Consider the following 12,465-nt stretch of genomic DNA (forward strand, 5'->3'; position numbering starts at 1 on the left):
ACCCTTTCCCTTGTTCAGTCTGGTGTGGGGGACAGCAGTGTGTCTCGCTATGGAGTCACCTATTACAACTGTATCAGGCATGTTGTTTCTCCTTCTGGCCTGTGACTGTTTGGCACACCAGCTTTGTGTACTATGTGTTGCATGTGCTATGTTTGGAAGTTGTTTGATTGGGTGTCTGCTTTAGAGGCCTCTGTTGGTGTGCTGTGTTTGTAATTTGTGCCTCCGGGAATGTTTTTCTGTGTTTATGTCTTTGGTTTGCAGTTGTGATAGGTCTATGTGGGACTGTGTTTGTGGTGTGTGTGTGGTTACCTTCTCCTCCTGACTAGTTTTGGGAGTACTGAGTTGAGGGAGCTCAGCCTCCAGTTTGGATAGATGGTTGCATCTCTCACATATATTTGTATTTCTTGGGGAGTTGGGGTTGTCTGTGTACTTGGGGCAGGTGTAACATTGCCTCAAGATTCACAGATTCAACTTGTTGTGGCTGGCCTTAGTGGATTGTATGTGTGGACATATTTTATTGCCATACTACTGATCAGTGATTACTTCATTGTTTATGTTTGCTCTATCATGTAGTAGCTTCCTCATTCTCTTGCATGGTTTGGTTATGGCTGGTGTCCACCATGCCAGATGCCTGCGTGTATGGCATTGTGTCTTGTTTTAATTTAGGATTGCATAATCCAAGCATTCCTGGCAGTGTTCATGGAATGGCTGTATTACAGGTTCTGAGGTGTGGCCCATATTTTGCACCTGCACAGGACCTTTAATGGATTCCACATCAGTTTGGAGGAGTGCAAATATTGCTTTACACATGTTTTCCACTGTGGTTTTCTGGCCAGGGACTGTGGTCAGGATTTGTATATCCAGTGTGATTACTCTATGGTCTGGTTTTACCAGTGAGCAATACACTTCTCGTCTTGCCATCCAGTACCCATGTTGCTGATTATCACATCCAGTATGCTTACCCCTCTTGTGGGAGTGGTACGTTGTTCCTGGGCATTTTGGTTTATGGATTCTATGAACTTTTGTCCTACAGTGTTGGAGCTAGTATAATGCTCCCAGTCTATGTCTGGGTATTTTCAGTCACCCAATATAATGTGGTTTGGAGGACTTGATATATTCATGTATTCCAGCATAGGCCAGGTGCAGTTCCTGGTGTTGGGACAGTAGTCTGTAGCAGGCTATAAACTGGGGGGGCAGTTTTAGCCACTGTTACTTGACCATGGCTAGTCCATGCTGCTTCTTGTTGTGGTACCAACATGGGGGTGTGGTTATCCTTGACAATTATTGCTAGTCACCCTCCTTTTGTAGCTTGTTCCATGTTTTGAGGCTGTACAGCACAGTATGAGGTGTAACCTGGTAGTGTTAGGGTGCTGTTGTGAGCCTTGCCTCAGTTTTCTGTTACAGCACAGATATCAACATTCTCCATACTGGGTGAGTTTAGACTGCATGCATCTTGCTGTTTTGACTTATCCCTTATCTTATTCTTATCCCTTCTGATACCTATGGAGGTAGGTTTGTGTTTTGAGCCTTACCTATTCAGGGCATGCTGTGGGTAACAACAGCCTTTGCCAGTATCCATACGGCCTGCACTGATAGGTGCATGCCAGTCCTAGCAGGTGGAGCATCATGTCATGCTCAGCATGTCATCCCAGGCTGGCACACATTGGATCCCCTTTGACTAACTGCGATACTTCAGTCAATTATTGCACTTGATCATCTCATTGTCATATTGTGGCATGATGCTTGGTGAGGGTAGGATGTTAGTCAGGGTCCTCAGGTGTGCATATAGTACATGGTGTTACATTACTTAACACATGGCATTCATGCCTCAGGTGGTGCTGCAGGGCTGCCTCTGTCGGATGCACATATTACACTCCCTGTACATGTTTGTGAGCAGGTCATGTCATTTTAGGCATCCCTGTTATTATCTGAGTGAGTCAGAGGGGGTATCATTCCCAGGGTTCCTACTGAGCCAGTGTATGTGCTATGCGTTGCCTCTTTGCCAAGGCCAGGGCATACTGGGCACGCCTCCTTCTGCCTACTGGGGCAGGCTCAGGTTGTTCCTCCTCCGAGTCACGCTCTGCCTGTGATGGCCTTGGCAATGGTGGGGGACTGTTTGGCCCACCCTATGCTGGTCCTGCTGCAGCTGTTTCTCAAGATCATATTATGTAGCATAGCACATACCATGACAATTTGGGTACATGTAGTTGGTGTGTACTGCAAGGCTCCACCAGATGTGTCCAGACACTGGAACTGTGACTTGAGCAGCCCAAACACATGCTCTATTACATTACGTGTTTGTGCGTGTGCCTCATTATGGCATTCCTGTTCAGGTGTGTGTGCGTTTCTGATGGGTGTCATCAGCCACAGCTCCAGTGCATAACCTGCATCCCCCACTAGGTGTCCGTGCGGGATGTCCCCATTGGCAAATGTCTGGTACAGCTGTGTCAAATGCCAGATGTGGGAATCATGGTAGCTCCCAGGGCAGCCAGCACACACATTCATTATTATGCCCTGGGCATCACACACGACCTGGCAGTTGATGGAGGGGAAGCCCTTGCGGTTAATGTATGCCCTACCCCGCTCACTGGCTGGTGCTTTGATGCGTATGTGCGTGCAGTCTATTGCACCCACTACCTCAGGGTATTCCGCTATTTGCTGGAAGAGACACATATTGCTGGCCAATACCTCACGGGCAATATATATTGGGGAAATATACATGATCACCGACATGTGCTGACATGGCATCCAGGAACTGGTGCAGTACCCTGGAGGCTGATGCCTGTGATATCCCCATCATATCACCAGTTGGTCTCTGGAAGGTACCTGTTGCTAGTATTCTTAGGCCAACACATACCTTGGTTTCCACTGGGATGGGTTCCCCTCTGTTGGTTCTGTGTGTGAGGCGTGGCCTGCACAGCTCCACTATTTGCTGCAGGAGGTCTCTGTCCACTCTATAGCGCTCTACTATCTCCAGCTCATGTAACCCATGGTAGGTGACCCTGGGCCTGTACACTCTTCTCCGTCTCATCACTGTGGGTTGTCTGGCACCATCTGCATTGTCACCACCCTCAGCAAGTCGCCTATGTCTCATTATGACAGCTATGGCAGCCCCTAACATTTCTGCTCTGAGTTCAGCTTTTTCAGTTTTCACTTCTAATAGCTTACTCCTGTCTTGCAGTGTCTCTTGAGAGAAACATCTTGCACTGCTGTTTGCAGATTTTTAAGTGTTGGGCTGAGCTACTATTCTGCCTGTGTAATTGCCTGCTTCTAATTGTTTTCACCTGCTAGCTCCAGCAGTATTCCCTGGTAGCTTCCTACTAATTCTGTTGCTTCCTTTTTCCTTTCTGTTTCCTCAGGGGGGAGCAGCGTGTATACCAGCAGAAACACGCTCACAGTGGCTTACACGCGCACACACATGCTTACACGGTTCAGAATCTGCTTATTCGGGTTAAAACGCGCACACCAACTCAAACAGTGTTACAGCTCTGCCAACAGGCTTCTACATGCTGAGTCTGCCCTACCCGCGTGCACACCCGCGCAAACAGTGTTAAACAGCTACTAACACGCTCCCACATGCTCAGTCTGCCTTACACGCGCACACTGTCTTACTCGCGCTTCATGGTGCGCACACGTGCGCATGCACGCCCAGCAAGAAACTTTGGTGCAGGCAACAGTGTACACCTTCCATTTCTTGACTTTCTCATGCTTATCTAGTGGCACACCTCTTTCCATGATATCTGTCTGACATCTGTCATGTAACTCTGACCTCCAATGAACTGCATTTCTTTCTACCATTCCCCCCTGTGATGTCACCTATCTCCTACTCTGTTCCTCCCCCTTCTGTAACTCTTACACTACTCAGAATGTGCTCATTTGCTATGTGACAGTGGAATTCAGTATCCTAACACTCATTTGCATCAGATTGCCTACTAATGCTTAGTTACATCTCTTAGACTCAGCTTCCCCCCTTAGCAACCACTACACGGTGGCCATGTTGTTTTTGGTCTGCTGGTCCCTGCATTGAAATTCCATGTATTGCATAAAACCCACATTTGTGGGCTTATAACCTTCGTTTTTATGTTTTATACAGCGCAGCCCGTTTGCGCAGGGCTGCGCTGGTTTACACATCGGCGATCGCCGAAAAAAAAAATTATATTTTTAATATTTTTGCATCAGGTTACCTTGCCAATGGCCACATATTTGGCCATTGGCATGCTGCCTGACACATATGCACCCTTTATTTGGAGCTGACATGGCTCCATTGCAGTTTTTGCAGAAACGTACTCAGTTGTCAACTGAGTACATTTCTGCAGCTAAAACGGCTCTTACACTGGCTGTTCTGGGCTTCCTGGATCGCTAATCATCCTCATTTGCATGCTATTCGGCTGCAAGTGAGGTGATTAGCTTATCCACGCCCACTCCGTGTAAGAGACGTTTTAGCTTGTCTCTTACACGGACTTTGGGCTGTTCCTGGATCGCGAAGGCTGCATGGAGTCTTACACTACTCTTAGACTCCGTGCAAACCTTCGTAAATCCGGCCCAATATGTTTTAAAATAGAGATGTATATATTTATTTGCTGTCTCTTAATGTATTTTTTTGCTGTCTCTTTAAATAGTAGCTAATTGTGAAATCACTGATTCTGCTTAATTGATGACAAAGCTGTTATTTAAGAGCTGAAGTGCATTTTAACTTTGTCTGATGAAGCAACTACTGTTGTGAAAGTGCTTACCTCTGTTCAGTTTTTTATTTTTGTACTATTAAACGCTATTGTGTGTCACCCTGGTGCACTGTTTTTTTGTATAAATTTGTAGATGATTGCAAATTAGGAACTGTCATTGAATCTCACACTGACACAAATGTTCTACAGGAGGGGATGACACAAACAACTGGTGTCAGAGCCATGGACTAAAACTAAATGTCAAGAAATACATAATAGTATCCTTTGGGAAGTCATCCACCCCTGGTAACTATCATATTGACAACACACCCCTTAGAGTTGATCCAGTAGTCAGGGACCTAGAGACATACATAGATACTAATCTAGACTTTGATCATCATGTGTCTACAGTGGTGAGAAAATCATTCTATGTTGCGCAACTTGTAAACAAAGGTATTGAATCTAAGTCCAAGAAAGTCATTGTTCCACTGTATTTGGCATTCATCAGACCTATCACTGAGTACAATACCCCCTTTGGTATGTACCTAACCATGCATAAGCAACAAATGTAATGTCCACACAGGTTCCTCACTAAAAGAATACGTAAAAGAAAGTAAGTAATACGCCTTATGCAGACCACCTCAAGGACCTATCCCTGTATTCAGTCTCCTACAGGCTTTTTGAGGGGAGATCTATGCCTGGCATACAGGGCATTGTCAGACCCCACTCTGATGGACCTCCTGCATATCCACAAAACAAACAGCACAAGAATTACCTGTTCTAAAGACTTAAACCTTGCCTGTGATATAAATAGGACCTGCTTTAGAGATAGGTATGCATCCCAGAGACTACCCCGTCTATGGGACAGGCTCCCTATCTATGTGAAGCAGAGTTCCTCCCCAACCCAATTCAAGTGCATTTTGGACAATTGGATGGGAAACCGGAAATTCATCCCTGGTTTGGCACCTATATCTCTAACGGACACAGGTAACATGTAAATGGTTGAGGCCCATGCTTACACTTATCAATGGTAGAAGAACTTGTCAGAGTTTTGGGATGCATGGCTAGGCTTAAAAAGGCCCTTGTGGTCGTTAGTCTAGTAAACACCTATGAACTTATAAACTAAAGTTTTAAACATTTAAGTATTTATAAATAATTAACTATTTCTATTGCCCTTTTTATGAGCTACTTTGTTTTTCAGGCCTGTTATTAGATATAAGTGGGTGTTCTTACATTGGTGTTATATATTTTATATGCTGTATTTATATTTTAGATATCTTCGTATGTGAATAGTGGATAAAAGGAATGTGCTGGTTTAAGGAAGGGGGTTTGTGTGGCTTGACCAATGAGGTTGCCACTGAGTGTATTTAAACAGGGAAAGCATGTATAGGATTATCTGATGAAGTTCATAAGAAGTGAACTAAAGTCCTAATCTTTTTTATTTTGTATTTGTTAAAGTTCAATAAATTGTAGTTTTACAGTGGATCTTCCTGAAACAGCTTTTGTTTGGACTTGTCTGTACATGGTCTTTGTGTTTCGTTTAGATAAGACATTTGTCATATTTTTACAATATATCAGAATAAACTTTAACATATGAGTCTGACAATTTAAAATACACTTTTTTCCCATACCTATCAATAAATCTTCCCATCCTTATTAGAAAGAGTAGCATTGGAATTAACTAAATGATTAGCAGTAGTAGAGCCAACTAAAGCTATAGCTACTGGGTCAGGTTTGGGAATACAGTATAAAAAACTTTAAAAGGCCGAGGAACTTTATACATCACAACTGCCCTTTTAGGAACAGCTGGCTGACTATCAGGAAAACTGCAGGAAGTAAGACACACATCTAAACCAGACAAGACAGGAGGAATGGGTATGGGTTCTGAAAATTACTTCTGTAACATCTCATAGTGTTTTCTGAGGGACTGAGAAACCTCAGTGTTCTCCCACCGAAAACACTGAAACATTTTAGCAACAGTCTCACAGAAAGAGAATCCCCCACAGAAGAATCAGAAACTAAGCTCTGCTCTGAGTCTGAATCAGAAGTTTGAGAACAAAACACTGAATCCATCTCTACATCTTCCTGTTCAGATTCAGAATATTGAATCTCTTCAGGAAAAGAGGCATCCCTTTTTTACCAGAAAATACACTACAAGAAGGATCAATAGTCCGAATTAAACTCTGAACCAGTCCCAGTAAACGAATCCTATCCAAAATAAATTTGAGGAGCAGATGCATGTGATTTTCTGTTTCTTTTTGACAATAAAATGGGGCCAACTGTGCTACTAATGGCAGCTGTTGATTCACCAGGGATGGGCACATCATTCTGACATAATAGGGAAGTCTTCCCTGATCCTTCTCCCATGACCAACAAGAGTGGCTTTCCCTTGCCCACTTAGGAGACTCCAACAGCCGCATAGGACATGGCTAATCCCCAGTCCATAGTGGCTCTAGTTAGTACACCAGAAGGATTTGTGGTAAAAGATTAGTGGTCTAAGGTACACAAAATGGCCACAGCAGAGTCATCCACCTGTGGCTGAGGCAAATCTTTAGCCTGCTGTGTGGCAAAGCTGTTTGCCTATGGGACTGAAGCTGCTCCATGGTCAATCCAAAAATTGTACCTCTTTCCCTGGGAAGTCAAACAGCAAATGCTGGTAAAACTACCAGTCCACAGAATTTACTTTTGTGACAGAAAATAAAAACATTGTAAAAAGCACTTTCAAACAATATGGCAGCCAAAGGAAAATTAAATACAATTTCTCCACCGAAAATATGTTATCAGTTAGTCTACAGTACTTTAAGAATGATAGAAAAAAATGAGTGCTCCATTTAAAAGTATGTTACAGTCTTAAGACAATCCGTTAAAACACAACACTCCTAGCTTTAAAATAACTTTCCCAAGGAGGAACGTAATTAATCATCAGAAAATATAAGTAAATGGAAGATTTTTCCTCAGAGGGAACTTATCTACCCAGCAACGGAAAGCACAAGTTGACTGTTGATCCTCAAAAGCCTCAGGGTAGTGTACTCTTTAGCAGTAGTAAAGCTCTGGAGGGCTTCAGGCTTCTCACTTGTCTTTTAGTCGTCTCATCTCAAGGTGCTTGACAGTTTGGGCATGTGGAAGGTGCCCTGAAACTTTGAAGTATTAACAGCAAACCCTTCAGCACAAGCTATGTTTATATTGGTAGTATTTTTTAGTTTCTAGATCTTAAATTTAATTTTATAAGTCACAGTAAACACAGTAACTATTATGTTTGCAATATTTTGTAAACAACTTACAATATCTCAGCAACAACTCAAATTACACACATACTGTAAGCATCATTTTATTCATCTAGCTGAGAACTTTCTTATGAGGTTAAAGAGTTCTGTTTGCATTACTTACTGGTTGAGATATTTAAAAAATGTGAAAATTATATCTATATAAATTAATACAATAAAAACAACAGTTAATATCTCTTTACCTGCACTAGACAGAGGTCAAATATTAATGCAGTTGAGTTTGCCATCATGTGAGCTTTAAGATGAATTATTTTAAAACCTTGTACATAACATGGTTTTGGAATTACTGATGCAAATATGAACAAGAAATATTTGACACCTACAGGCGTCAATGAGAAGTTATGTACCTACCATAACGTTCCATGTTAGTTGTCTTCTTCTCGCCTTCTTTCTTGCTGGATGGGTTCAGAGCCGATCATCGGCTCCGACTCGGCCAATACTAAAGCTTGAGAGCTTATTCCACTGGCTCGAGGCTCCCCTATATCCCACAATGCTAGGCGGTAACTACTCAGATCTCGTTTGATAGCTAAAACCAAGCAGTTCTGGTCTCCGTAGTACGGAGAAGAGAGAAAAGGAACCCACCTCTACATATAAACCTGTAGGTAAGCTACCACAAACATAAATGGGAGAATAGAGGTGGTAGAACATGTGGGAAGGAAAAACCCCAATGGAAGATCCCAAAAATTCCTATTGGTCTGTCCAGGCTAGGGGGAAGGAGGGTGGGATGCAAGAAAGAAGGCGAGAAGAAGACAACTAACATGGAACGTTATGGTAGGTACATAACTTCTCAATGTTAAGTTGTCAATCTCGCCTTCATTCTTGCTGGATGGGACCACGTCCCTAGCACCTTACCCCGGGTGGCCTATCGGAACAGACTCTTGAGAACAGTGGAACCAAAGTTGGCACAGTTTCTGGAGGCCATATCCAATTTGTAATGCGAGATAAAGGTATGAGGAGAAGCCCATGTGGCTGCTGCACAAATGGAATCTATTGGTAGCCTGTCCTGAAAAGCTACAGATGTAGCTAATGCCCTAGTTGAATGAGCTCTAGGTCTTGAAGGTAGTTTTTGATGTCTGATTTCATAGATGAAGGTAATTATAGAGGTAAGCCATCTTGAAAGGGACACTTTAGTAACTGGAAGGCCCAATTTCCCTTCCGCATAAGACAGGAAGAGCTGATCAGATTTCCTGAACTGTTTACTCCTGTCTAAATAATATCGAAGTTGGCGATGAACATCTAGAAAATGTAACTTTTGTTCCGACCTGTTGGAATAATCAGGGAAGAAGACGGGGAGATCAATCGCCTGGTTTAGGTTTGCCTCAGAGGAAACCTTAGGCAAGAAGGACGGATTAGTCTGGAGGGACACCCTGTCTTTATGGAAAACTAAGTAAGGAGGACGACTGCAAAGAGCATGAAGTTCAGATACCCTTCTAGCTGATGTTATGTCTACTAGAAAAGTGTTTTCCATGAGAGCAACTTAAGAGGGCATGAAGCCGCAGGTTCAAGGGGAGAATCAAGGATGCTAGGACCAAATTCAAGACCCACTGAGGTGGGGATCTTTGATTGGGGCTTGAGCAAAAGACACCTCTTAGAAAGGCTTTGCAGAGTTTATGGGACATGATACTGGAGTCCGAGACACCTACATGAAAGTTAGATATAGCAGCTAGTTGTACTCTAATCGTAGATGAGGAAGAGCCTAAATGAAGGAGCTCTGCCAGGAAGTCTAGGATAGACTGGATAGGTGCAGTGAAGGGGTCTATATTTTTTGATGCTGCCCAGAAGGAAAAACGCTTCCACTTACTATTGTAAATCCTTCTGGTAGAAGACTTGTGAGAGACCATCAGGATGTTACGGACCGAATGAGAGATTAAGGGAAGCCTGGCTAGGGTAGGAATCAGAGAAACCATGCTGTGAGGTTAAGAGATTGGAGGGAGTGGTGCAGCTGGCCCGACTGGTGGGTCAAAAGATCTGGCACTGGGTCCAGATGCCAAGGCTGCTCCAAGAGGTAATGGTGGAGGAACGGAAACCATATCTGTCGAGGCCAGTAAGGGGCAATGAGGATCATGGTGACTCTCGAGGCGATAGCTTTCTGAATTAATTGAGAGATCAGTGGAAAGGGGGGGAAAGCATACAGAAGTCCCCAGGGCCAATCGTGGACTAGAGCGTCCGTCGTCACCGTGGTGATTGGGGGGGAGGAATGAAGGGTCTGCCCTGGAGAACCTGAGGTGATGTGATCCACCAAGACAGGTGATTCTTGCATGATTGGGTTAGTAGGATGATGTGAGACATCGGGAGCTGTTGGAAGGACCATTGAGAAAACAGCATCCACTGGAGGATCCGCATGTGAAAACGAGCTAAGGGCAGAAGTGTAATAGTAGTTGCCATGAGTCCCAATACCTTCAATACTACCCTGGCTTTGATCTTGTTGCATTGAAGTAGAAGGTAAACTTGTTTGTGGATATCTGATACTCTTTGCTCTGTTAGTCTGGCGGAAAGATGAACTGTGTCTAAGGTGGCGCCTATAAAGGTAATAGATTGACAAGCCGACAAGGCAGATTTTTTGAAATTTATTGAAATGCCTAGAGCTTGGCAAGTTTGGATGGTGAAGTCTCTGAATAGAAGCAGTTGATGCCTGGTGGTGACGGTAAGGAGCCAGTTGTCCAAATATGGAAACACCTGGAATCCTTGACATCTCAAGTGGGCCGTGACCACTGCCATACATTTGGTAAACACTTGGGGGGCTGTAGTGAAACCAAAGGGCAGGGCTCTGAACTGGTAGTGACTGGCTCCCAGCCTGAAGCGGAGAAACCCCCTGGAGCATCTGTGCATTTTGATATGGTAGTATGCATCCTGAAGGTCTATTGAGCACATCCAATTGTCCTGACCCAAGAAGGGTAGGATGGACTGCAGCATGAGCGTCCAGAATTTTGTTTTCTTCACATAATTGTTTAGCTTGCTGAGATCCAGTATTGGTCTCCAGTCCCCTGTTTTTTTGGTACCAAAAAGAATTTGGAGTAGATTCCGGATCCTTGCTGGTCTGCTGGGACTGGTTGGATAGCTCTTTCTGACAGCAGCTTTGATATTTCTAATGCTGCTTGTTCCCTTAGACTGGGTGGAATGTCTGGAAGGGATCCTTTGGGTTGGGATGGGATGTGAATAAAGGGGATTTTGCAACCCTCGGATATGATCGACTGTACCCATTTGTCTTGAGTGAGGGAAAGCCAGGCTTTTGGGTACAGTGATAATCTTCCCCCGACTGTCTCGGAAGATGGACAGCCGGGCAGCTCCTCAGGGATGCTGGAAGGGTTTATCAGCGAAAGTTTCTCTGCTACCCTGGTTTTGTGGACCACCGCTGCCCCTAGGGTGGCGTCTGTTGTTGTTCCCCCCTCTGCCTCTAGAGGGGAATCGACTTTGTGCGTCAGATGAGACTCCTTGTGGTTTGCGGAACCACATTTTTCCCCCTCTCTGACCTTTGGGATAAGGTCTGGAAGGTGTAGAAAAATGGACTCCCACGGCAGAGAGAGTCTTACCTTCCTGCTCGCACCTAGTCAATGTATCCTTCACCTGAGGTCCAAACAACGTTGAGCCATCAAAGGGGGAATTGGTGAAGGATGCCTTGAAAGGGTCCGCAAAATTGCAAAGCCGCATCCAGGCATGGCGTCGTAAAGCTACACCTGTGCCTGCGGCCCTACTCGCCCCATCAGCCGCATATGAGATAAGCCACATGGAGGAGTTGACAATCGAATTCAGGGTTGCCAACTGGGAGTTCATTTTGTCTTGGAACCCCTCAGCTGTTGGATCCTGCATGGCCTCACCCATATCCTTGAGTAAATCCCTCTGGAGATAGGTGAAGTGACACAAGTAGTTCAGCGACCGCATGGCAAATGTCGCTGAGGAAAACATCCGCTTACCGTACTTGTCCATAGTCCTAGACACCTTATTAGGAGGATGGACAGGTACCGAAGGATCGGCTAATTCCTTCTTAGTGGCTGTGGCCACCACCATGGCATCAACAGAGACACCTTTGGATAAAAACTGTTTCTCTTTTGGGGCAGTAATAAATTTTGACGGCCTCCTTGGGGTAGGTTCCACCGAATCAGGGGCCGTCCAAGCCTTCCTTGCCACCACATCCATGAGGGGGTCAAAGGGAGGAGACACCCAGGAGGTGGAAGGGCGAGAGCCAAACGCCTCAAGGTAGACCGACTCGTCCTCTGAAGGGTTAAGGGCAGGCCAGTTCCCCCTCTGTTTAAGGATTTCAAGGATGTCAGCAAAGGAGACATCCTCAGAGGGGGACCGAGGGGAACCTTCAGATTCCTCCAAGTCGGTGTCAGAGGTGATAGACTCAGGAGAGTCAATGTGCTTCCTCTTGCACTGTCTCTTCCAAGGGGGTTCTCCTACCAGATCAGGAGAAGCCTCGGAAGAAGAGGATATTCCCAATGGGGAAACCTGAGGAGCTGGCTCTCTACGGTCTGTTACGAGGGGGTGGGTAGAAACCACCACAGGCACTGAAGAAGGAGGAG

This window comes from Protopterus annectens, chromosome 13.part0, assembly GCF_019279795.1.
Source record: "Protopterus annectens isolate FY-2018-M chromosome 13.part0, PAN1.0, whole genome shotgun sequence".
Lineage (NCBI taxonomy): Eukaryota > Metazoa > Chordata > Ceratodontiformes > Protopteridae > Protopterus > Protopterus annectens.